Genomic DNA, 27,847 nt, shown 5'->3' on the forward strand with positions numbered 1-27,847 from the left:
AAATAAAGTATGCTCAGATCCAAGATCATATTGTGCTAGTTAATTAACAATTCAGGGCAGTGGGTGGCCCCTGAAATAGAGGCCTTTCCACTGCTTATTGACTATGAATTCTGAACCAGTGGACGAACTATCCTTGTCATGTACCCCTATTCTGAGAACAGTCCCTACTGTGAAGACTGAGGACAGGCTCTAATGGGAAGTCTTTTTTTTTTTTCCCTTTAGGAGACAATTTCATGTTTGGGATTAGGGTTAATGTTGTATGTGAATATTTGCTGAAGGTGACTGTGAAATACATGTTACTAATTTTCACCAACATCCAAGTCCTACTTATGATATTCAAGGTGATCATACTTTACTCTTTGAAGTTAGATTTGGCTGCAAGACTTGGTCTGGCCAATATAACTGAGCAAATGTGCCAGAGCACTCTTTTGTTCTTTCTTGACTAAAGCACTGAAGAATACACGTGTGGTTTTCTGTGTTTTCCCCTATTAGTATGTTCCATAAAATTCAACATGGAAGAGTCTCAGAGTAAAACTGAATGAATCAAAGTGTTCCACCCCTGAGTCTGTGATATGATTAAGAAACACACTTACATTGTTTTCAGTTACTGACATAAGGGGATGTTTGTTCCCTCACCATAACATTCCACTCTGACTAATTCAGATAGTTTTCATGTTGGGTCCCCAACATCCTCAAGTTATTCTATATTAAATACTGAGACAATTGACAACCCAAATCCAGTTTGCTCTGACTGTGTTGAAGGACCCACTTCTTGGCACATGAACAAAATACCAAGAATAAAACACTCAGAATATGGGTTCTTCTATGTATAAGTGGCTTCCTCTTTCCTTGCCTTTTGGTGCCACATAAACACCCAGTGCAGGCTCATATCTATGAAAACAAAATGAAAGATGGGCATGCCCAGTCTTGCTGAAAATCACCCATTTCTTAAATATTTAAATACAGAGCACTGCGTGTTTGCCACATTGTTATGTGAATTTGATGCACAACTTCCTGTGTGTGCTGTGCGCCTGTGGGTCCCGGCCTTCCTGCAGGCACTGAAGGCTTTGTCCACAGAAGAATAATGAGCATCCTAAGTAAAATTTGGACCTTGTTTTCCCCAGCAACAAAGTTCCTGCTTATGTTCCAAAATGGCTACGGCCTGCACATTCCTCAGGGCTATTTAGGGAGCAATAGAGGATAATCCACTTCTAATGTGTTTACCAGGTTGATTCTCTGCATAGTTATGAAGCCTAATTTCTCCTCACAGCCATCCCACAAAGACCTCAAAATGTGGCTACATCACGAGTTTGGAAGACTCAGAAAGAGCCCTACCACCTGCCAGATGCGACGGCAAATGCATCAGAAAATCATTAAAAAATAAAATTTGAAAAAAGTGTTCATCCAAAGATGCTCCTGTCCTGAGTTTCTATGAAATAACGACGATGCGGCCCCAAAGGAGGCAGGCTTTTAGAGCACGAAGAATAAAAGAGAAACACACTTGGAGCCGAAGTACTGAGTTTTTCCCATTGTGCTACATGAAAAAGATGGGTCTGGAGGCAATTTAACAAGTTTAAATTACAGGTTGGAAAGTAACAAGCTTTGGCTTCTGAGATGAGCAACCAACTAGGAATCATCTGGCAAAAAATCCTGTGTATTCCACATTTTTTCAGTGAAATCCCAGACTCATACGCACCACTTAGCATTTAAGAGATAATATGTGAATTTATGAATCTTTCTACAGGCTTTAGGAACCTCAAATCACTAAAATGACTGTCCGAGATATACGTAAGCTTTCCTCTGTCCTGTAAAATACTGATAAAGGGGTTGAATGTGTACTTTGAGGTATCAACATGATTGAACAGAGTTTGTAAATATAAGCACCAGCATATTCAGAAACGCCACTAATTCTGTAAAATTATTTGTAATTTTGAACCTTTGACTGAGATGAATTTCTGCATGCACTCCTCCACAGAGGGCCACAGCCATGCCCCCTCATGTTACCCTTGTCTATTTCATTGGTTTATTAGTCATCTCAGGCTAATTCTTTAACCATTACCTCAAGACTTTAGTAACTTAATGCAATACACTTTTGTGTTATCATTGTTTTTCTCCTGCAACGCTCAGAAGCAAAGCTTCCTGGTCAGGCAGATCCCTCAAAGCTGCAATTCAAGAGTCAAAGCTCCTCTCAGCTTGTGCTTCCACCCTCCCTGAGGGCCTCAGAGTCCCCACGCCCGAGGTGGGTGTCAAGGGAGAAAAAGAATAGAAGATCGTCTGCACATTTAATGGGCTCATCTAGCACTGGGAATGGGTCACCTCTGCCCATGCTTTGAGTTAAGCTGTCTAAAGTTCCAGTGATATTCTAAGGGAGTCAGAGAGAAGGACATGGGACAGCATGAAGATCTGCTGCACTCTTGACCAAGTGACCAGGGTCACTCAGCTATGGTACTGTTGACACTTTGGGCCAGATCTCATGTCATCGTAGGGCGTCAGAGCACGTCTGGCAGCATCTCTGGTCTCTGCACAAGAAATGCCATCAATCCTTTCCCAGCTGTGATAACCAAACGTCTCCAGTCATTGAAAATGCCCCTGGGAGACTAATGTGCAGCCTCCCTGGAGAACCATTGTCACAAATCACAAAATGACTAATGAATGAACACAACCCAGAATTTGGCTGGAAAACACCTAATTGCCAGAGACAGTGTCTATCTGTCTATACGTCTTGTCTGTCTCTCTCTCAGACTGTGCTAGAAGGGAAAAATACTCTGCCATACCCGGGCTTATAGGACTCCCTTTGTCTAGCCACTGTGCAGCTCTCTGCCTCTGAGGACACGTGTTTCCTTCAGATGTACCGTGCTACTGATGAGTCGCTGTGTCCTTCATGCACAGCAAGATGTCAGGACTCTGACGCTGTGTCCCATTCCCCCAGGACATCAACAGTACAGGATGTTTTAGGGGGTGAATTACTGAGCAAGCCTCCAGCAAAAGGTGAATGAACTGGATGTTCTACACCAAACTCCCCCAAACTTCAAGCACTGGAAGCACTGGGGGTGGCAAAGACAACTTGACATCGGCTGCCTCATCCCAGGGCATGTCTTCCAAGCATCATTTAGGAAAATGCAGAAAAAATATTTCTAAATCTTGGTCCAAAAAGTGGCACTACCTTTTCTCTCTTGAAAGTGCTGTTGCATTTCAGTAATGAGGAAAAGGCTCTCTGATGTTGGGGTGTCTGCACAAAGTTCCAAGTGTTTCAAGTTGAAATGTGCAAAAGGACTTATTTATTACTTTCATTGCTAAAAGGAGACCCTTTGATAAGGGGGAAAATACTGTTCAAAGCCAAAGGATCTTTTTATTTGAATACAGCAGACTTATTCCAGGATGACAATACTTGGAACACCCAAGCTTTAATGAATATTACATGAACAAGGCACTAAGAACTTTCAGATTTTTTTCATTTCAACCTATTTTTAAAGCTAAAAAAAAAAAATAAGTAATATTTTTGTCTTGTCTATTATTTCTCAAGGAACTTATATTTTGATTACCTCTAATTCTTAAAAATATTTTGTAAAATAGGTATTTATATCGCAATTTTGAAAGATGAATAAATTGCACCTTAGAGAAGATCAGAGGGTTGTCCAGAGATGCACATCTTGGTGCATGCAGATCTGGGACTTGAAGCCAAATACCCCTGATTGCAAAGTCAGCCATGTTTTGCTGGTTTTCCACCAGGCCACGATGGCTCCAGAGGCTATTCATTTACTGAATATTCCATTTTGGCAATCACAGGTACTTCTACACTTCAGAATCTAAAGTCACTCTCATAATACTTACTTCAAGTTTTGGTTCATGGCCTGGCAGTTCTCAGTTGAGTTTGGATTCTGGGTCACTAAATTAAATCGAGTCCCTGCTACTTAGAATTTATTCATCACTATCATGACATAGTCATTTATGCAAAGGTACTATTAAGAAGCACATTTCCAGCAATAATCTCACTGGTCCCTTTCTCCACACATTAGTCATGGTCTCTTCCCACAGAAGAGCAGAGGGAACCAGGTGGAGTTTCTCTTGCTCATTTCACCCTGCGCAGTGGGTGACTGGGTGAGCTAATGAGGGAGGTGGCTCCGGTGAGCAGTGGCACCCAGGGCTGGGTTGTGGTGTTCACATTCATTACAATGAAAATCTGTCCTGCTGCCCAGCGGGCTCAGGTAACCATAGCAACCTACCAGCAACATCACTCACACAAATTAGAGCAAAGAAGCTCCACGGGGTCCACCCGGAAACTGACGCGGTCACACAAAGGAGAAATCTTTCTCAAGGACACTTCACTTTGCTCGTAAGTGCTCACTGGTGACACTGCTTCCCTCTAGTTTCATCACCAAAATAAATGTCTGTCCACTTTTACCGACTGGTGTTAAAAGCTGTTAAACATGATCTGCTTGAACTGTGGTGTTGTAGCTGAACTGGCGAATCTCAGCTCTGAGTGACTCTGTCACAAAGGGCGTGATCAGGAGTGGACTTGACAGATACACAGCCCTCTGCCCACCTGGAATTCTGACCACATGCCTGTGCCCTCACATCCCCAAGGTGAGCAAAATTCCCATAGTGGGCAGAATTGCCACCTTCAGAGTGTGCAAGTCTCTGCAGAAGCAGAGTGATACCTACAGGGGGTTGATGGCCAGGAAAGGAAACCACCCTTTTGGAAAACTCCACTCTTTATTTTTTTAAATACAAAAATATCAAAGTCTTTAAAAAGTCGTCTTTAAGAACTATCATGTGGGAGGTTGTAGAAAGTCATTTGTTGGGCAGTAACAAGGACAAAGATGATATGGTCAGTCACTGTGGAATACAATGAGCAAGGTAATTAGGTAACTAGTAGGCTCCTCAGGCCACTTCACGGGTTTAGTTAAGCTGGTGACACTGAACTTAGATGGATCTCAAGCTTCCCAGTCTGGGTCTGTCCACCTCTCCCATTGGACTGTGTTCTTGGAGGACTTAATTCATGTTGTGTCCTGGGCACCTAGCTCAGCTTTTGACATGAGGAGTCAAGTATCAGCGACACCCAACTGAAAATGGGAGTGGCCGTCACTTCTGATGTGTTCCTTTCCTGGAGCTGTTATAATGAAGTTTATTGTCTCATAGTTCTGGGGGCAAGAACTCCAAGAGCAGGTTGTCAGCAGGCCACTCCCGGGAAGGACCTGTTCCAGGCCTACCTCTGGCAGCAATTTAGCTTGTGGAAGCATAACTACCATACATGGCATCCTCCCTGTGACCATGCCTGCCCGGATGTCCCCTCTTCATAAGGCTGTCCATTCTATTTGACCAGGAGTCCTCCCACTCCAACATGACTTCACCTTAATTTAACTAATTACATCTGCAGTGACCTATTTACAAATAAGGTCATGTTCCAAAGCACTGGAAGTTTGGACTGCAACATATTGATTTTGAAAGATCACAATTAAGCCCATGACACCTAAACATAAATAGACTTTAAAAAAAATCAGACAGTTTTATGGGGAGCAAATCATGTGTCTCCCTATTCTCCCTCCCTCTCTTCTCTCTCTCTCTCTCTCTCTCTCTCTTACACACACACACACAAAAAAAAAAAAAAAAATTTAGCAAGACTTTAGAAGTAATTTACTTAATAATTCAGGCAAAATGTTCATTCTCCCAAAAGTCACCATAACATATTCACCTCCAGACATAAATTTCACAAATTAATTCTATTTAGTAATTAAAAGTCACAGTCTCAGGAATCCACACAGTTTCGAGTAAATGACCAAAGTCAATCAAGCAGCATTCAGCTCTGAAAAGGGTTCAGAGTTTTCTGTAAGGGGCAAATAAAATTCAGTCTGGGTTGAAAAATTTCCTTAATACTTTGTCTGAAAAATTAGTTATTCTCAAACAGCTCTGCCATGAGAGCGGAGAGAAGGCTTGCTGTGACCTAGAGAAGAGAGAGAGCATCCTTCACCAGGGAGCGTACCCTCTCTGCAGCAGGGTGAAGCCCTCTTAGAAGACAGCCAGGAACACACTATCTTTGTAGGTCTTGGATCTAATTCCTTGATATTAGCTTCTTTGCCCCCATGGGCCCCAGATGGTGTGCTGATTTCATTTATTTAACGGCATCTATGGCACCGTCTCCTTTTAAAGATGCCTAGACTGCTCACTTTGGGGGGGGGGGGGCAACGTTTAAAACTGGCTGCAGGAAAGGAAGGACACCCCATCTCAGAGGATGAAGACAAAGGAGACGTGCTTCTGTCTTCCTCGGGTCATAGCTGTAATACTCTCCCCAGGACTACAACCCTCTCCTTTCCAAGTATGACACCAGGACAAGGCTCTTCCAGAGAAATCAGGTGAACAGCCAACATTACAAAGCTGGCATTTGGACCACATACTTCATTAGAAATTAATAATCACAGATATCTAGACTTTGCTGTCACTCCCACTATATGCTTTCCCTGCCTAGAAATCTGGTAAATCCTCATTGGATTACTATGGGCACATGTTGCTAATAATTTGAAACAAAGTTTAAAATGTTAGCAATTCTTGGTTTCTCTCGAATATATAATGAATTTGTATAAATTAGCTTTTAGATTCAGGTTACAAATTAATCCAGATTCATTATGTAATTAAATGTTTGATTAGGAGCAGAATTAACATATTACACAAAGGCATATAATTTTACGAGACAAACTCTTTAATTCCCAACAAAGAAATTCACCATGGTAACAAATTATCTGACCCATCCAATTAAATATGTAATTCAAAATGATTTTTCAAATTACCTAAAAATGCAGTCATTATTAAACAGATATATCATAATGTATGCACTGCCCTAAAGAAAAAATTTAAAATACTTGGACAAAAGAGGAGAGAATTTTAAATGTGTTTTTAAAAATATACAGAGAATAAAGATCAAAGCTGAAATCTCAAAAGAGGATAAAATATTGACTATGTTGTTGCAGCCAATATTATGTTCTTTAATTTTCTTAATTTAGAACATTTGGAAATGATTCATTTGATGCATTTTTAATCTTCTGGTAATCTTGGTAAAATGTGTCTGGCCTGTGGTATTTCATCCAGAGATGGATTGTTGTTAACTGCCAGACACAATCTGTATTGATCAATCCAAGGTCTTCAAGTACCTTTTAGCCTGCTACTTCAGGAGCTGAATTGGTATACGATTGTTCACAGCTGTTTCTAATTACACCTTGATCCAGTAAGAGCTAAATATTGTTTAAAGTTCTGGCAGTAACTACTGAAGGTAACTACTGATGGGCAAGATCAATAATTGAAGGCAACACTTTCGACACAAACCTGCATAAATTAGAACCCTTAGAAAACCCAAACACATTCAGTAGGTGGCACTGTTCCCCCAGTCAGGACTCCTCGGAATTGAGTACGCTCTGTGTGGCAATTACCTTCATTAATTTCTTCCACAGAATTCTGTGACCTGAATTAGTATCAGCAGGCTAACCTCAAATATATTACCTGGCTTCTTTTCTTTGAGACACACAGCCCAGGTAAAGAACAATGTTCAGGAGCAGGCGTAAGAAGACAAAAGAATTTGATTTTTCTCAACTCCTTAACTAATTAGGTCAGCATAGCATCACAGGACACTTGAAAGCAAATTAATTGTCCATTTACCCCTTACAGACAACCCGTTGATTTGACCTCCATTGATATTAGCCAATGAGCTAATATAAAAATCTTTAAAGTAGCCAATGAGTGGGTTTCTCAACCTTGGCATTATTGACATTTGGGCTGGATACCTTTTTTACATGGAGGGGGCATGAAAGGGGGATCTTGCGATTTTGAAATGTTACCAGCATTCCTGGCCTCTAGCCATTAGATGCTAGTAACACCTGCTCAGTGTGACGACCCAAAATGCCTCTAGATGTTTGTTGCCAGATGTCCCCTTGAGGAAGGTGGGCAAAATCATCAGCAGTAAACAAGTGTTTTTTCTTTATACTAAAGACAGATCACTGGCTTTGTTGCCGAGGACTGAGTTATTCTACTAGCATACTTTCAGTAACTGTTAATTATATTAATGATATATTATTATCTGATTCCCAAAGGTTAGTGCATAGCATGGTGGGATAGTTTGAAATTAAAAAAATAAAGCATGGCCCAGTGCAGTGGCATGTGCCTGTAATCCCAGTGGCTCAGGAGGCTGAGGCAGGAGGATCACAAGTTCAAAGCCAGCCTCAGCAACTTAATGGGGTCCTAAGCGACCCAGCAAGACCCTGTCTCTAAATACAATATTAAAAAGGGCTGGGGATGTGGCTCAGTAGTTAAGGCCCCTTGGTTCAATCCCTGGGAGAGAAAGAAAAGGAACGGAAAGGAAAGGAAGAGAAAGGAAGAAAGAAAGAAAGAAGGCACAAAGGCAAAGGCCACAGGTAAGTGTCCAAACTATGATAATAACTGTTATAATGTCATGTATATACCTTAATGTCTTTCTGCACAAAGAGGCATACGAATACATGTGATACTATTTGATTTATTAAAAATCTTAGAGTCACATGGCAGCAATAGTTGATTAAAAAAGAAGCAACAGCCCTTTTAAAGCACGATTTAATGATTAAGTAGTATTCTTTCCAAGAGATGTTATTCATTTTTTAAAAATATCTTATGTTGAGACTTTTTAATCTAATCTCAAAGATCGGTGTACTTTATTTTCATGATATCCTTTTTTTATATTCTTGCAATATATCCCCAAGAACAAAAATTTTGACTGTTAACCTATTTTAGTTCCATCTCTACACAAAGGAAGGAAAAGAAAGAATGAAGAAACAAAGAAGAAAAAAAAAGTACAGAGGTTGGGGATAAAACAGAAGGACAGAAGAGAGACAAGGCAAAAACAGAGGGAGTGAAGGAGTAAGGGGGAGGGGAGAACGGGGGAGGGGAGAACGGGGGAGGGGGAGGGGGGAGGGAGGACGGAAACCGGGAGGGCAGCGGCAGAAGCTGATTTAGGGATGAACTTGACCGCACCTTTCCACTTGCACTTCTCCTGGGCCTTCCTTGGTTCCTGCAGTTGATCCTCCCACAGAGACGGTCCTGCTCCTGCCCACCATTCAGAGAAGGAACATTTTCAATGACTTCTCCTCATTCAGTCCTTCCCGTGCGTAGCAACACATGGGCAAAATGGTTACGTCAAACAAAACGAGAAACCTTGAAAACATTATGCTCAGCGAGAGAAGTCAGACACAAAAGGCCACATGTTGCACAGTTCTATTTGTATAAAATATCCAGGACAGGCAGATCCATAGAGCAGAGGTAGATGCGCGGTTGCCAGGGTTAGCGGACGGGGAATGGGAATGACTATTTCAGTGGCATGAGGTCTCCTTCTAGGGTGGAGAGTATGATCGGGAACTAGTTAAACTAGTGGTGATTCTTATAGAATATGATGAATGCCCAAAATGTCACTGAATGGTACATTTTGAACTGGTTAAAATGGTAAATGTCATATGTATAAAAATCATAAATGAAACAACCAAAGAAACTCTTTAAAAAGCATCAAGCAGATTCCAAAAAAAATTAAATAAAAATTGAGAAAAGTAATAACTGTGAATAACAGTCCATGAACAACCTTGCCAGGTGACTCTCGTTAGAGATGTAAGAGAGACCTATAAGGTGTGGTTACTCAAGGATGGACAACTACTGAAGGATAGAATTCAAAGCTGCTTCTGGTTTCAAAAGCCCAGATCAATTCTGGATTAAGTAGGTGGATAAAATCCCTGATGGTGGTTTTGCAGATGTATTGGCCTTGTGCGTTCACCAGACAGACAGCCCAGAAAGAAGGGAGAGCAGTCCTGTCATCGTCTGCCTGAGTGAAACTTCCATCTCAGAAGAGGCACTATTTCTCTGCCAAAAAAGAAACAGGATAAAAATTCTAAATCCTTCATCCACAACTGCCTACATGAGCCCAGTAAAGCCTTCATCTCCCATTTCTGCCAAATGAGATGTAATCAACCAAATTAGCCAGTGAGGTCATTGGGGCTGGGAGGGGAACATTGTGAAAAATAAAATGAGAGGTTTTGTTGCTTGTGTAGCTTCAGAAATCACCTTTTCTCTTGATGCTCATGGGTAATGGCAAGCCTATGGGATGGGCTCATAAACTGGGTACAGAACTTTCACCGGCTTACAAAGGGCCAGTACTCAGTCATTGACCTATTTTTCATCTTTTTTTTTTTTTTGTACACTAGAAGTCATCTAGCTAGCCAATGCCTGTAGCAGTGACTAGTTGATTCTAAGTACAAATATCTACTTCTTTTCAATTAATGTGATCCTTGATGGGATCAGTCAACCAGAAACTAGACTGGTGCCTCCCTTTCCAACCCTAATGGGGATGATGGAAGCTTCATTTAGAGAAAACCCATGATACATCATGGCTTTGGAGTAGAAGCTGTGTGCTCTGCAAATTTATACCCAATTAGACTATCTTATGAGTAGTATTTCCCACAGGTGGCATCTGGTAGAAAGCACTATTAAAAATGCTATTTTAAATACTTGGCTTATGGTTACAACACACCCAAGGGCTACAGAGAGATCAATCCCCAGTATCTTCAGGCATCCAAATCAGGGCTCAAGGTGTGTGTAAGGAGGAAGTGACACACAGCATAAAAGCACCTCCTTGAGTAAGAAGGATCCTCACTGTAGTAGATCAGACCTGCAGCTGAGATGAGGCTGTAATTTAAGGAGAGAGAGGGGTACTGCATGAAATGAAGAATTCAGATTCTTAACAACATGCTCAACTTGTATTCCTGTTAGCTAATTAATGGGTTGAGGTCTGAAAGAGGAGCCAGAAAATGTCAGTTTCTAAGATGCCTTTGAGTAATCTCATTGCGCTGAATTTGTGTCTTCATTTTCTCATTGAGTATGGTCTAAACCATCTTTGACTTGCTTTTATCACGTTCCTTCCAAGCTTAGGTTACAAAAAGGCCACTTCTTGTCTTGTTCTCCCTCTTTTGCTCTCCCACTAGCTTGTTAGGCTAGAAGCCAGCTGCCACATTGTGTGCCACCCTCAGGAGAGATTCTTATGGCAAGGAACTGAGAAAATCTCTGGCCAGCTGCCAGCGAGGAACTGAAACCATCAGTCCAACAACCTGTAAGGAACCAAAACCTGCCAACAACCACCTGAGTGAACTTGGAAATGAACCCTCCTTCAGCTGAGCTTTCAGTTGAGACCAACAGCTTCCTGGCAACCGCAGGAGAGGGACCTGAGACAGAGGCAGCCAGCTAAGCCACACAGAGATTGCTGAACCTCAGCAACTGTGAGACACTGTACATGAGTGGCATTAAGCCACTAATTTGGGTGTGATTTTATAAGCAACAATAGGTAACCAGTACCTCAGGGTTTTCTGATGTCATACCAGTTGCTAGATAAAGACAATTATCTCAGGAATATAATACTCTTCCCTCTTGGACTTAGCCATATATTAATTCCCCCAAGCAAATTACCTACATATGAAAATAGCTTCTTCTGCCTCTTTATGTGAATTAAGAATAATGGAGTGTTTACCCACCATTAAAAAAAATCAATTAAGGATTGGCACTTTCTCTCTTGATTTAAACCTAGTGGATGGTTATACTGAGCCTCAGGGATATAAACTGACAAAGGAAACTATTAGTGCTATTTGACCCCCTGAGAAAATCAGACAAACATTCCATCAAACTTCTCAGCCCCCCTTTAACCTAAGAGTACATTCAGCAGAGATGGAGGACAGCAGCGATGGAGAACAATCAGTAGCAGGTTCCCACACCCTACACGAGCATTTACCACCCATCTTCATGGTAGACATGTTTCCCTTGAAGAAATGAGCCATTCAGTAAAGTTTCTGCAGCAGAGAAATACAACCCCCTTAAGACAAATGGGTATTTTTTTTTTTTACTACTCTGCTTTATTTTGCTCATAATGGGGAAGAATGCAAAGTAAAGATGAGGAACTTTAAGAAAAAAAATGTTATATGTTTAAAAGCTTTAATAAATTAAGTTTATGAACCTTTTTCTTTAATCACAAACCTCTGCGTATGTCATCAGTTTCAAGTAAAATAAGGAGCGTACAGCAACGCCTTTCTGATTCCTCATAAATAGCTGCTCTGTTTAATACATTTGAGAGGATCCAGGGAACAAAAGAGCAGAGAGGAGAGAATGATTTCTATCAAATATGCTGTGCATATTTATATGGGTGAGCAGCTTAATTGTGACACGTACTTTTTAATGAAAAGAATTTGAGGTCCTAAGTGTGGAAAATAAAGCAACTTCATTTATCCCTTCATCATCTTATTACCATAAAACAGCAAGTTAATTTCTCACAGTAAAGATGACATTTATCTCTTACCAGAGGACTAGCTTTTAAAACTGACTAGATTTCAAATCAAGGACACTAAGCCCAGTCTGAGGTTTCCAATTAAATATTAATGGTTTAAATATAACATTTCCTGAATTGAGGCAGAGAAATGAACAAAGACCTGAACCACTCAATACACTGTAAAATAAATCAATCTCCAGGTGCCGAAAGACTCACAAAAATAAACCAATGTGGGGGCACGTGGGATAGGGGACTTAACATCACATCCAGCTGCCTCGGTCATGCAGGTAATTTAAGCTCCACAAACCAGAGCTGAGAGAAATGCATTCAGTAAGTGAAGCACATTGCTTGGCTAATTTACAAACATACACGCATCAAGGCTATTGAAAGCTGTGCTGGATGAACTCCTCACATTGTTCTGTTTGAGGAACTTGAATAAAGCAAGGGAGACACTTGGCCAGAGCACAAGGAAACCCATCAACTCTTCTCTGCACAAAGCACATGAAGCCTTCCCCTTGTGCAGACAACTAAAGGGGGCCAGATGACAACCACAGGGCACGGACTCTCCCTCACACTTAGGAACCTCGTGCCTGGAGAAGGGCAACAGGTTCCAAAGTCTTGGCAGACAAGCTGACACCAATGACCCACGGCCTCCACCATCGAATCAGAAACCAGCCGGGACCCTGTGCTACCCTGGTCCCTTGGAAGGAGGAAGGAAACAATCACCCGATGTTCATGTCACCAGGTAGAAAGGCCAGCATGGTGTTTGTACTGACTTGTACTAAAAAGCCTCAGTGCTGATCAGAATGGTACAAACTTTAACTTATGTGCTTATTCTTCTCTATCATCACCAACATCTGATTGAAATCCCTGCTCTCCAATAGGCGTCCCAAGAGCCTCTTGCAGAATTCCCTGCATATCCTCTTGGCACTCACCAGAAGACCCAATTGATCCCTGGGTCTTAGATTCCCAGACTAGGGAAGAAAAGGACAACAGGGTCTAATGTTCCACATCAGCATCTCAGTGTGTGCAATACGCATACAGATCCCACTCCGCAGCAAAGCAAGGATGCTCTTTGTGGCACAGAGCATTTCATGTTCCCCAGTGCCCACCCCACACACATCCTTCCCACATTCCTGATATATCCAGTCTCCCCTTGGGAGTCCAGGTAGTTCTGAGCAAGCTGACCCTGTGTCAGGCTCCACCACAGGAGAAACCTTGAAGGCCAATGTATTCCACCCCCAGACCCAAATGACTTGTTTTGGGATGGACAAGTGATATAAGCAAATCAGAGGACCTCCAGTGCTTTTGTGGGCCAGATGAGACCCAGAGGACAGGAATAGGTAAGAAAATAGGAAGCAGGGAGAAAAGGATAGAGGGAGAGGAGGGAATGGGAAAAGATGTGTGAGAGAAAAGGCACTGAATGAAAGGGGGAAGTAAAGAGCACAAGGAACGGGAAGGCCAGCTCAGGAGGAGGCATTCCTCCACCAAACATGCCCTTGGAAGACAAGTGCACTTTATCCGCTTCAATGTCGAGTCCAAGCTTACCTTTAGCCACAGCTGAAAGAAAATGAAAAAAGGTGTCCCAAATACCACTTTCCTCACAATGATGGCGTGATCCTGAATGAGCCCAATACTGAAGCTGGAGAAGAACCACGGTTGATCAATGAGCTAGACAAATCTACTTATCCCATAAATACAATAAAAATACATTTTGCTACTCCCACAGAATCTATAATTTTCCGTATTTTGGATGGTGTTGATCTTAGCATCTTTCTCTTCTGAAAGCATATGCTACAACTGATTGAAAAAAAAAAAATTCCCCCTTAAGTCTAAATATCTCCTACACTGAGAAAGTCTCTACTTCTAACAAAGAAACTTTGATCTTCCAATACGGATCTGCTCCAGCTAATGTCCCATTCTGGATATAATAGCCAGTTCTTAGTGGTCAGTAAATCTAAGATCATGGTCAAAGGTCTCATGCCACCATTCATATTATCTTTCACATCCATACAAGTCATTGTGGGGTTTTGCTTTGTTTTGTCAGTAGTTTAGACGATGAAGCCCAGGACCTCATACTAGGCAAGCTCTGCCACTGAGCTACCCCCAGCCCACTGTTTCCCTCTGTATTTCTCCCTGATGCAGTAGAAGGAACATTATTACTGAGCACTGGTCCAAAAATGAAGAAAGCTCAATGCTAATTCTACTTTTGTGCAATATGCATAGGGACCCCACTCTGCAAGCAAGGATGCCCTATGTAATTATTTTTTTCATTGTTTCTTAAAAACATCACTTGGGTTGATAGGTCTAGGCTTTCTCACCCACCACAAGAGGATTTTGCTTTTGCTCAGAATATCTGACATGAGCTCATGACTGTCTCTTCCTGTAACAGCAGCAGGTATCCAAGGCTGGGCCTAGCACGCTCTCTGCAAAGCCAAGAGGTAGCTTCCATCTCCATAACCCAGAACTCCAGCTGGTGCATCTGTCTCATGGTCAGTGTCACATACAGAATTAGAAGCATCCTAAGGAAGGGTGGGAGGTCTAGGGTGAAAAGGGAGCTGAGAGGTACCTCACTCCCATGGTCACCAAGAGCACTATGGTTCACTTTTCCCACGTAGTGGATTTGTGGATTACATCATCTGGCTTTAACAGAGTTCATCTGAGTTTTATGCAGATGAGTGACAGATTTAAGATAATGAAAAGAATGCACATAAAAGCAAATAAAAAAATGGTAGAGCTGATAGGTCAATTCTCTTGGCATGTGATCTTTTCTCTCTCATTCTAGGGTAGAAACAGATGATCCAATTGGACAAGAAAAGTCAGCAGGACAATATTGAAACTACCACAGCCATTTGAAATTTAGTTTTACATCCACCAGCGTTCAGGAAAAGTTTTGCCTGCAATAACTATAATACGAAGCTATCACAACTAATGAGCATAGAGTATTGATTATCTCTGAGTTAGCTCATTCTTCTAAAATTTCCATCTTATGTTTGTTTTAAAATATACATAATAATTAGTGACCAGTACAGGGATTTAGCCTATAATTTAAATTGTATATTTATAATTATCAGTCATGTTTCCTTTGTTAGAAGGAACATGGAATTTAAAAAGAAAAATGTAAAGAGTCCCTAGTAGGGACCATGAACAATCTAATTATTTTTTTCATTGTTTTACTGGGTCTTTTCATTTCCTTCCTTTGAATTTGTCTCAAAATGACTCTAGTAGATATGCAAGAGGATAACTTATCTTCCTCTCTGTTCTCCCATTCTGGGAGGTAACCCTTGTTACGAAGGACAAACAAAATTAAGAGTTGGTTGATATAATAACGTTGAACATACCAGGTTTTTGCCATAAAACAGGGTTTTTTAAAAATAAATGTACCAGTTTGTTTTGTATAAAATGATGCTGAGGACAGTGAGACTCCCTTCCCTGGATTTCCTGTAACCAGGACCCTTGGGGTGGGGGCTACAAGGTAGAATCAGGGAGTGAAATGACTCCAGGAAAACTTTGGAATAAGAATGGAGAAGACAGAGCAGAAGAGACACCAAAGTGGGCTTGGAGTGAGCGGGTGAGCTCTCCGGTGAGAACAGTGCACACCTGTTCAGCACCATGTACTGGAAAGGGTGACTGAAAAATGTCCTGTGATAACAGACCACACCTCTCCTTCCCTGACAGATATTACAGACACAGTAGGTGGTGGCATAGAGGGTTCTAGCATTGTTCATAAGTGTCATAAAAACAATTTTAAAGAGAATACATTTATCAATCAATGTGAGCCAGAAAAACTAATTTCAGTAGGGTCTTTAGCTCAGAGGGTAACTTTCCGTGGCTCCCAGGGTGATCAATTTCATTTATGCCCATTACTTCCTGAGTAAATGACTTTATAATGCCTGGATTTGGCTTATGAAGATGTCTGGTGACTCATAAACGCCTATGTGACTAATGTCTCCTTCAGAGAACTTGGTGTGCACAGAAACCCAGGCATAATTCCTCTTGCCAAAAAATGAATGTATAATATTTTCAGTAAAAACAAAGAAGTGAACAGCTAGCACACCAAGGGAGAAACACCACTGCACCTGTCGTTACAGTGGCTCTCATGCTCTACTTACTGGGGACTTAGGAGCTGAAGCCAACAGGGATTTAATAAGAAATAGCTGTTTGTATTGAAAAAGCATTTGATGACCTTTCTATGATGTTGGGTGATTTATTGCCACTTTGACATCTATATCTTGTATGCCCCCACTCTGTCTATAGTTCATTGACTTTTACATTCAAACCATAGGGGGTCTGGATTTCAATCACGGCAATATTTTATTTATATAGCACTGCTCTGGCAAAAATTCAAAGTTCTTCATAAATATCTTTTTTTTTTAAGTTTGAAAGTAACTTAAGTATCACTGTTTCCATTTGAGATACAGATATTTTAAAAAGGAAATTTTGAGACTAAAATTAGTGACTGAGAGAGGAAAGTTTACACAATTCGGAGAGGGTTTTTGAATAAAGATGGAAAGTGGACTTTAAATATTTATCTCCTCTTCTCCCCAAATCCTACTAAATTGATCATAATGAAAATTTTTATGTTCTAAACAGAAAGGATAAAATGAAGGAGGGAGAACACAGGAACAAAGAGGTGGAAGTTTAGAAATCCCTGAATCTATACTTAGGAGCCATATCTTCCAAAGAAAGTGTAATAAATCTGACTTTTGACCTATTTTTACGATGTGTCTTTATTTCTCAAAGGATTCCAAATTAGAAAAGGAACTCAGAATTTTATTTAAGTTGCTTAAACTATCAAGAGACAAGACTCTCCAAATTGAAAAGAACTACAACCATCCAACTGGATGAATGGGGGAAAATTCATAGCAAGGCATATACCTATGAAATCTCAGAGCACAAAGACCCTAAAAGTTTCAAAGTGTGTGTGTGTGTGTGTGTGTTTGGTGGGGGGTGAACAGCTGCATACAAAGGAATATTAGTATCTGAATCAAATGGGATCAAATTCCTCAAAAGTCACAAGGGATAACAGAATTTGGTGGGGTAGTACCCTCACAATTTTAATCAGAACATATTTCTAACCTATATTAGTCTGCTCTCCATTACTATAACAAATACCCGAGAAATCAACTTTCAAGAAAAAAGGTTTATCTCAGCTTAAAGATTGGTAGGTTCCTTCCACAATCAGTTGTTTCCATCACTTTGGGGCCTGTGGTAGGCATCATACCATGGCAGAAGCATGTGGTTAAGCAAAACTGCTCACCTCATGACCAGAGAGCAGAAGAGAGGAAGAAGTCAGTGTCAAATAGCCCCCTTCAATGACATGTCCCCAGTGACCTAACAGCCTCCCATGAGGCCCCGCCTCTTGAAGCCTCTACCACCTCCAAACTGCACCACATCAGAGAGCACCTGGGCCTCTTAGGAACACCATGGATCCAAACTATGACAGGGTCTCTCTTTCCATATCCAGCCAAGCTTTCCAAAAGGTGAGGATGGAGAAAAGAGATGTTCAGACACACAAAGCAAGCAACGTTTACTTCCTGGCACTCCAGCACAACAAAGGATAAACCAAGAGGGGAGTGGAAAACAGGAGTATCCAACACAGGACAGCACAGCAGAGAGAGGTCCCCCCACTCCTCCTGAACAAGGAGGACATGTAAAGCTCTACCAATTCCAAAAATAATGTGGATTATTTTTGATCAATCAAGAAAGAAAATAAAATCCTGATGCATTTGTAGGGTCTTTAGGTATCACACAGATGATGGCTGAACTTAACTTTTAAGAAGTAACTATAGGATCCAGGCAAGGTGGCACACTCCTGTAATCCCAGCAGCTCAGGAGGCTGAGGCAGGAGGATCTCCAGTTCAAAGCCAGCCTCAGCAAAAGTGAGGTACAAAGCAACTCAATGAGACCCTGTCTCTACATAAAAGCAAAATAGGGCCAGGGTGTGTGGCTCACTTGTCAAGTGCCCCTAAGGAGTTCAGCCCCCAGAAGCCGCCCCCCAAAAAGAAACCAGAAGTAACTATACAAGGCAGATGCGGAAAAGTAAGCAGGTAAGGTAGTTAGAAACAAATCTCCATCTACCATAACGGGAGGCCAAAAGTCATCATCTACAATAGTGCAAGGCTAAGCCGGCAATGGAAATGTGAAGGCAAACCTAAGAAGAAACTGCTAAAGCAGACTGAAGGGTGTGGAGGGATGAAGAAAACCATTAAAAGTACTTTATGTTTAAGTTTCCGTTATTATTTGATGTTTTTAAGTCTCTGCACGTATGACTTTGACACCATTTGAAAATTAAGAGGAAAAAAAAAACACTTGCAAAAACAAGTCCAAGTTGACCTGAGGCTGAATCCACAGTCCACAGCCTCTAATTCCTCATTTAATGCTCATTTTCCGTTTAAGAGTGAATTACACTAGCCTCAAGTGGCAGGAAAATGGGGGCTCTGTCCTTTGATTTCCTCAGTGTAGATGCTGGGAAAAAAGAATTGACAAAAAGAAGATATACACATCCAAGAGCATCTCTTAAAAGTTGAGTTCTTCTATTTTGGCATTGTGTTTGAATAAACTGGACCTTAGTTCTGTGGTTATCATAACCTCCTAAGAGTCTCTAAGAAGTTGCACAATCTCTGCTGGAAATCATAAAGCACATTATTAATGAGTTCATACCTTCTTAATTTGTTTTCCGTGTGGGGCTTCTGAGAGTTGCCTAACAAATGAAGTCTACCACACAGGAACTATATTTTATTCACAAAATTAATCCAGGAAAACATGCAGAATGATTAACATATTTTCTAAATAAATAAACCCTAAATTTAGATAATAATTAAACTGAATTTTCAGAACTGAACCAACAAATTGTTTCAAGTACAACTGTCCAAACAGGAAGTCCTGAGGGGCAAAGAACTGCATAACAAGGTAGTGTCGTTTCCTCAGAAACACACACTGTGTTGTGTGCATAATGTTTTCCATATTATTTTCTAAATTATGCTTAAAACTTTACCAAGGAGTGGAGGGAAAAAGCATTTGCTCACATCCCCTGTGGTGGGAGTGTGAACTTTTACAAACCCTGCTTAGTACACTCACTGGGATAAAGATTATAAGTGCTGGTGACTTTGTGTAAGAAAACTGTATTCCAAGTGAATTTTAAGGTAAAATTCAGAAAATTTGATAAAGAAACGAATACAAAAAGGAAATCTAGCTCAGCATAGGATCAAACTGCTCCTTCTACAGACCCATCTTCCTCATTTTTAAATTTTTTTTAATAGTGTTCTCAATTCCAGTACAAGAATATTCTTAGGCTTAAAAAAATGATAAATTCACCTAAACAACTGATTGACTATAATCATTTCATACATACGTGTGTAATAACATTATATATTTATTTTTGTTTTTATGTACAATACACATTAAAATGTTGACCCTCCATTTCCATAAGTTCCACATCTATGAATATGACCAACAATAGGTTGAAAATACTTTCTTTTAAATCTTATCTGTTCTGAGCATGTACAGACTTTTTTGTTGTTGGCAAATTATTCACTAAACAATATAGTATAACAATTACTTACATGTAGCTTGCATTATATTAGGTATTATAAGGAATCTAGAGAGGATTGAAGTACACAGGAGAATGTGCATAGGTTACATCCACATATTTTGCCATTTTACATGAGGGATATGAGCACCTCAGATTTTGGCATCATTGAGGGATCTTGGAACCAATCCTCTATGACTGTAAAACTACTTGCATTTCTAGAATTCTCCAATTACAGGGAACCCACCTGCAGTGGACTGAATAATGACCACCCAAAGATAATAGTTTCCAGTCCCTGGAACCTAAAAATGTAATTCTAAACTCAGGATCTTAAGATGGGGTACTATCCTAGATTATTCAGGGGGCACTAAATCCAATCACAAGCGTTCTTATAAGAGGAAAGGCAGAGGGCACCAAAGGAAAGGAATGTGACCACAGAGGCAAAGATTGGAGTGATGTGGCCACAAGCCAAGGACACCTGCAGCCACCCTAAGCTGAAAGAGTCAAAGAATGGATTCTTCCCCAGAGCACTGAGAGAGCATGGCCCTCCTGATACTGTGATTTCTACCCACTGGTTTTGGACTTCTATTTCCCAGATCTTTGAGAGAATAAGTATGTGTTGTTTTGAGCCATTAATTTTGCCACAAAGCAGACCTCAGAAAACCAGTGCCCCACTCTTTGAAATGCATTTCAGTAAGTATGCAATCATGATGCTCAGCATACCAGCAAGCCTGACACCAGACCAGTCACAAATGAGATGGAAAAAGGTCACTTTTCTCTGTAACAGTGGAAATTCTGATTTGGGCACAGGAAGAAACAAATGCTAAGCCATTGACTTGGAGTTGTTTTCTGAAATGTTCCTCAGAATGGAGCTTCTTACACATAATGTTCCAAATTTTTCACACGCAAAGAATTTTTTTCTTTAATAATTACTTTTTAAAAGTCATTTTTAAAGTAATATTTATTCAATGTAGAAAATTAGCAAGAATTAAGAAAATCAAATACATAGCGACTACTTTTATTTGTATTTTAGTTTCTGGTCTTCTACTACAAATGTCTGCATATATTTATTTCATTTTTATATTATTTTACAAAAAAAAGGATCCTCTAATAATCTTTTTAAATCAGCTTTAGTTCACTTACTACATCATGAACACTTTTCATATCAATAGTTTCTAAACCAGACTTTTTAATGACTCTGTTTTCCACACTATTCTTAAGTAAAATTTTTGTAATATCATTTTTAGATATTTAGATTATTTCCCCACTTTTCACTAATAAATCTTTGCTGATGTCCCACGAGTTTCCAAAGGTAGGAAGGAGAAGAAAGTATTCAGTGACATCAGGAATTTGGAGATTGAGGAATATATAGTCTTTGACCCTAGCACAGTGGCTAAGATTTATTACCCAAAGTGACTCCCTAGAGTAAAACAGCCATTTTCAGATGCTCCCCTCACAGTGTGGGGGTCACCTGGAAATATGTTTGACTGTTTCAAGGATCCCCAGGGAATCCTTCAATGAGGCAATAGCTCTACTGGCCTATTATAAAGAAATCTATCATGCAACTCAAGAAACATTAACTGAGCGTCAATGCCACGTGGCAAACTAGAGAGATGAGACAGAATGCTGATCCTCACTCTGAACGTATTGATCAGCTGAGATGAAGATAATTCCCAATAAGAAGAGATTTTACTTAACACCTAATGAGCATAAGCTCATGAAAGATGAATTTTGATGAAGCTATCAGGTCTCTCCATGCAAAGACCAAAATATAGAATTCAAAGTTAAAAATCAGGACCAGGAAGTTTATACTAAAACCACAGATAAAACTACCCTCCTCCGCTAGGTCCCATGGCGGTAGCATAAGTAGTCAGTGTCTGGAACAGATACACAAAGTTTCATCCTAAAACTCTACCCTGGGGCCTCAGCTCTCCCTAAAGTCACACCAGTTCTCTCCCTTGGACTCCTCTGAGACTAGGAGGGGACAAGCAGGAGAATGAGCACAGTAGGAGGACACAAAGAGGGGACACGACTGAGAAAGCTGAGGTGCCTGATGGGATGTAGCTTCCTCTGGTTTCAAATGTGCCTTTTCTAGCTGTCTTCTCTCTACCTTGTCCTTCCATGTCAGAGGTAGATGCCTGCTTGTCTGTGGGCTTGTGTGCAGGCATGCCTCTCAGCCCTTCCTCTTCTCCTAACCTGCCCAGACATCTGTAAACGCAAATGCTCATGTGTGAGATAATGGCAAGGCACCTGTGGGTATTATTCCCTGGTGGTTCCAGAGCCATCTCACACTTTGCAGTCCCAAACTCACTGTCTTTCCTGAAACCCTGCCTCTTTTCTCTGTTCCTGAACCTGAGTGGAAAAACTCAAAAAGTGGGGTACAGAATTTCCCCCAATGAATGAGAACCTCTCTGCCACCTGTAGGCAAAAACCCCTGAGTGCAGAAGGTCAACTCCTTAGCAGCTGAAGGCCACTCCAAACAGCTTGCAGGAAGGCCCAGGAAGAGGGCTGAAGTTCATCAAACTTAGGAAGCTCCTATATGCAAAATAAAACCCTCCCTCAGCAATCCTCAGACCGTCAGACTGTAACGGGAGGAAGAGGCCCCCTCGCTTTGCCCCCCCGAAGGCTCCACACTTCCTTCTGCTACCATTCTTCACTTCAGTGTTTACTGCTCTTGCTCAAAGTCAGGAATCCAGTCTTTTTTGCAGGGACACTATTTTGCTGCCTCCATAGCACGCATTTGCCTCTTTCCAACACATACCTGATTTCTTTTCCCAGGGAACCTGGCTGCCCTCCCAGCTCCCAAAGTAGAACACTTCAACTAAGCCAAGGCAACCCGCCTATTCCATTCTCCAAACACAAGCACTGCTTTTGAGGTGAACAGGTGACACATCCCATCCAATCACAGTGCATCTCAAGACAACAGCTTGGAATGCTGGGAGAAAAGCTCCCACGGGTGCAGGTGGCCGGCAACAGCCAATTTTTGTTAACAAGAGAGCAAATATTCTAAGAACAAAGTTGAATATGAGAACAAAGAGAATTTAATTCCATAGAGTACAACCCCCAGATGCACCCTTGGAGTTTATCTAAAGTCATCCCCCCCTGCTAGAATTTACAGATTGGAGAGAAAGTATATTTCAGTGACTTAAGCCAATGCACAATAGGATTTCTGTTATTTCAACTCAAAGCATCCAAAACTATTTCTAATCTTGTTTGCCCATTAATGCCTAGACCTTTCATAGAGTATGCAATATATTCTTGTGAGTGGAGAAAGAAGTGAAGGAAGAAAATTAGGAAAGAAGGAGAGAAAGACTGTTATGGTTTGGAAGCAAGAGGTGCCTCAAAAGCTCATGTGTGGGATAATGCAAGAAGGTTTAGAGGGCAAGTGATTGGGTTATGAGGGCCTTAACCCAATCAGCAAATCAATCCCCTGATGGGATTAACTGGGTAGTGACTGAAGGCAGGTAGGGTGAGGCTGGAGGAGGTGGGTCACTGGGGGTGTGCCTTTCGGGTATATATTTGTATCTGGTGAGGGGAGATCTCTCTCTGCTTCCAGATCATCATGGGAGCTGCCTCCCTCCACCACACTCTTCTGCAATGATGTTCAGTCTCACCTTGAGCCCTGAGGAATGGAGCTGACTGCCTATGGACTGAGACCTCTGAAACCGTGAGCCCCCAAATACACTTTTCCTCCTCTAAAATTGTTTTTGTCCTGTCTTTTGGTCACAGTAGTGAAAAGGCTATCAAAAACAGGGACACCAAAGGGAAGGAGGGAAGAAGCAGGGAGCCTCCTGCAAAGAATCAAACTTACAGAAAAATAAAAGTTCATCCCTTAACTGAGGTTGGCTCCACTTCCAATGTAGCTTCCTACATGGGAAGAGACAAGCAGAAATAAATGTGCTTTAATCTGTTCACAGGAAAGCCTGAGAACAAATGAAGAGAAAATAAATTAGATATCATCCACTCTGGACTTAAAAGAGTATGACCAATAAGGACATGGGCCTAAGTCTCCCTTGATCGCTATTCTTAATTGGGTTTGCATCCTGACTCAATATTGAAATCAGAAGCTTTTTTTTTTTTTTCAAAGAGAAAGTCTAACTGGCATAACCACATGCGTATGATGTCCAAAATGAACTACATGAAGAGAAGGCTGCAAAAATGCCCTTGATAAGGCTGACATAGTTAAATTAAAGTTTCATTTGTGCTAGTGGATAAAAAAAGGGGCCTTTGTCTAAAATGAGAAAACATGACCATGTTTCTAATTAAACAAATAATTGATCCAATAAACACAAAATATTTAAGTGCAGAAAACACAGGTACATGTGATGTAAATTTCCAATCAGGTTCCTTTACCATAGGTAAGTTGGATCGCTGAGATTCACTTCTATGACTGGCCATTTTACACAAGCACTGCGTGGTAGGATTTGGGGATTACCTGCAAAGCCTTCAGCTCTGAAATGTCTCGTCTCTGTCCAATGAAACTATAAATCACCCACATCCTTCCTGAGAGCTAAGGCACTACCACTGCCACTCTAGAATGCAAAGAATCTCAAAAAGAGTAATATACAAATCGTTATGGCTTCCGGATCTTTAACACTGTCTCAGAAACTAGCTCGTTGGTAGTTTCCACCCTCCAATTGAGAAAAGGGCAGTGACATCCTCAGGTGGGCTTCGCACCACGGCAGGCCGAGTGCCCTCCTCAGGAGGTGAGATGGGCAATGCCAGGCCCATCTGCTGGAGCAGGCCTAGGTGAGGAGCTGGGGACCCCTGGTGGCACGAAGGGACAGGGGTTGCTGGACACTTACCAAGCTGCAGACTGAAGACAAGGACAACTTTCCCATGAGCAGTGAGGAGGGAGGGCAGTGGAAAGAAAATATCCCATGCTCACCACCATGCTCAAAGCTGCTGTGGTGCTCAAGAGAGGCACAGCCCCTGGAGACCCTCTCTGAAGATCTACCTCGGAACCCTGGCCCCACAGGGTGACACTGAGAGGTGTAGGGGAAGGACAAGCAGCAAACCTCGAGTCAAAGCAGACAGACTCAGGGCCTAAAAGAGACCTACATCAGTAACAGCTCGTGATCCACCTCTTCCTTCCCATGCCTTGTCCTGCACGTCTTGCCCCAGTACTCCCCTCAGGTCACGGCCACTTTTCAAAGTATGGAAATCCTTACACTTGGAAATAATCACCAAGCACAAACTTTATAAAGGGCTTTAAATAAAAGACATGCTATCGGATTGCTAAACCCCCAAGTCTATGCCAATTCGTTAGAACACTGCTGATTCTTTACTTTAAAACATATGCAACAGGTAACTGGAGACAGCCTCTGTATAAATGGGTTTTGCATAGCACCCACATGGCCACCCAGGAACTCACTGGACCGGCTGTTTGTCATCTGTGTGTGCATCATGAATGCATGTGTATGCACACTTCCCTGATGGCTAGTAAGATATGTATTTTATAATCAGCTATATGAATTTTCATCGTACACTATCCTTTGTTTTAGAAAACTATATTTGAAAGCCTGAGTTCTCAAATAAAATTATATGACAAATTTAGTCCATTATCCTCAAGCTTTCTCTTTTTTTGTAATTAAAGATAAAATTCTACTCCAATTGAACATGGTAAATCCTTGAGCCTTGGACCCTTGAATGAGATAATCCCATCTGTCTGTTTTTGCTTTTGTTTCCTATGTTTTGGGGATCTTATTCTGCACAGCAAGGGAAACAATCAACAGAGCAAAGATATAACCTATAGAATAGAAAAAAAATTGCAAACTATTCATCTGACAAAGGATTCATTCCAGAATGTATCAGGAACTTTATAAATTCAATAATAAAAAAAACCCAAATAATCCAATTTAAAGAGAGATCAATGATATGAATAGACGCTTCCCCAAAAAAGAAATTCAAGTGATCAATATGTTTATTAAAAAAAAAAATGTTCAACTTCATTAGCTGTCAAGGAAATGTAATTCAAAACCACAAAAAATAGTCATCTCACCCCAGTTAGAATGAATATTACCAAAAAGACATAAAATAACAGACACTGGTGGGGATGGAGAGAAAAGGGAACTCTCATACACTGTTGGTTGAAACATAAATTAGTACAGTGACTATGGAGAGGTGGAGAGGATCCTCAAGAAAGTAAAAACAGATCTAATATATGATCCAGCTTTCCCACCTCTGGGTATGTATCCAAAGGAAGTGATCTCAGCATATCAAACAGGTATCTACACGCCATATTTACTGTTGCACTTTTCACAATAGCTAAGACATGGGAGCAATCTAGATACCCATCGATGGATGGATAAAGAAAATCTTGCATATATACATAGTGGAATATTATTTAGTCATAAAAACAACGGCATCCTATCCCTACAGCAAAATGGATGGAACTGGAAGATATTATGTTGAGTGAAATAAGCCAAATGCAGAAAGACAATGTTCTCTATCATATGTGAATGTTTAAAAAAAAATCAACCAGGCTATATAATGGTGATTGCAAGAGGCTGGGAAGGTTGTGGGCAAGAGGGGATGAATGGTAGGTGCCTGAATAACAGTTGCCCAAACATACTTAGAGAGAGGTGATAAGCTCTATTGTTCTACAGACAGTGGGGTGACCATAGTTCATAATAACCTGTTAAACATTTTATAAATAAATATTAAAGAGATGCTCAAAGGCTCTAAACACAGACTGATGAAAAGGTGATAGAAACATTAATTAATTCAATTTGATCAGTACACATTCTAGACAAGTATTAAAACATCACACTCTAGTCCATAAGCATGTACAATTACTACATGTTAGTAAAATTTTTAAATGTTTAAGGAGATGAAAACATTTACTACCTTGATTTAATCATCATGCAATGTGTACGTATATCAAATTATAACACTGTAACTCTTAAATTTGTATCATTAAAATAATAATAATTTATTTAAAAATATAGGTGGATATACTGATTCCAGCCTATTAAGGGGTACAGAAACTGCAGTCTGCAGAATAGAAATGGCTTGTTCAAAATTTCCTGATGCAGTTGGTCAAATGATGCCCCTGGGTGGTCCTGGAAAGGCAGTGGAATCCAGTGGGGGCAAGCATGAGCTGTGGGGTCAGACTGCTGAGGGTCCAACTGAACTCTGCCAATTCCTCCCTGAATACCCTGAAACAGGTACTAGACTGCTCTGAGCCTCAGGAAAATGATGTGTGAAATGTGGCTGCATGTGGCTCTTAAACCACTGGGTTGTCATGAGGATGAAATAATCCCTACCATGAAAAGTGCTTTAAAAGTGCTTCCTGTATTAACAAACAGCTGTTTGCTACCACTGTTTCTGCATTATTAGTGGGACCACTTATCATCATCATTACTATTTTATTTATGATTTATTCATCTTTATTTCTCAAAGGCTTTGACAACTATGGGGAGCAGACCCAGAGATGAGTCAATGTAAACCAGAACAATGCTCCCTGGAGAAAAAAGTGACACGACGCACACATCTGTGTCAATACCTGCAGAGCCCCTTGCAGTCTCCTGATCTGCTGTGGCAAATGCATTGCGACCATGCAAGTGCCCTCAGATACCATTTTCGGTTCTTAGATACCATTTTCCACCCCATCCCCCACCTCCCAGCACATGTGTCCTTTTAAGTCATTTCTATTACTCCCATCACATACCAGTCTGTGGTTCAAGTCCTCAAGAGCCAAGCACAGCCCACTTTCATGTAAATTACATGTATATTTTAAACTGCAGACTCCTGCTCTCCACCATGAAGCTGAGTGCTTGAATCAAGGGCTGTGGGAAGAAGGACCAGGAATTTGCCTTCCAGGGGATTCTGATACACACACAAGTTTCCAAAACACTTGTGATTTGTTTATCTGGGCACTCACCTCATTCCTTCTATTTGGCTGTGCATTGATCATCCACAAAAACTACTCTGGTTTCCTTCTCTAATCTTCCTTCCACGCACAGTAGGTTGACAACAAGTACTAATTAGTAAGTGTTCGCTAATGA

The 27,847-nt window shown here is 40.9% G+C and overlaps 1 protein-coding gene and 1 long non-coding RNA gene across 7 annotated transcripts in view; both read right to left on the minus strand.

Annotated features, from left to right (window-relative positions):
* Positions 1–27,847, minus strand: part of Pid1 (phosphotyrosine interaction domain containing 1) — a 224,686-nt gene that overhangs the window by 89,737 nt on the left and 107,102 nt on the right. The window lies entirely within an intron of this gene.
* Positions 108–27,336, minus strand: LOC125618276. Its single transcript, XR_007349519.1, has 3 exons — positions 27,326–27,336; positions 17,111–17,114; positions 108–3,074 (listed from the first exon to the last, which is right to left on the minus strand). It is a non-coding gene; the product is annotated as an uncharacterized LOC125618276 (long non-coding RNA).

Source organism: Marmota marmota, unplaced genomic scaffold (genome assembly GCF_001458135.2).
Source record: "Marmota marmota marmota unplaced genomic scaffold, marMar, whole genome shotgun sequence".
Classification (NCBI taxonomy): domain Eukaryota; kingdom Metazoa; phylum Chordata; class Mammalia; order Rodentia; family Sciuridae; genus Marmota; species Marmota marmota.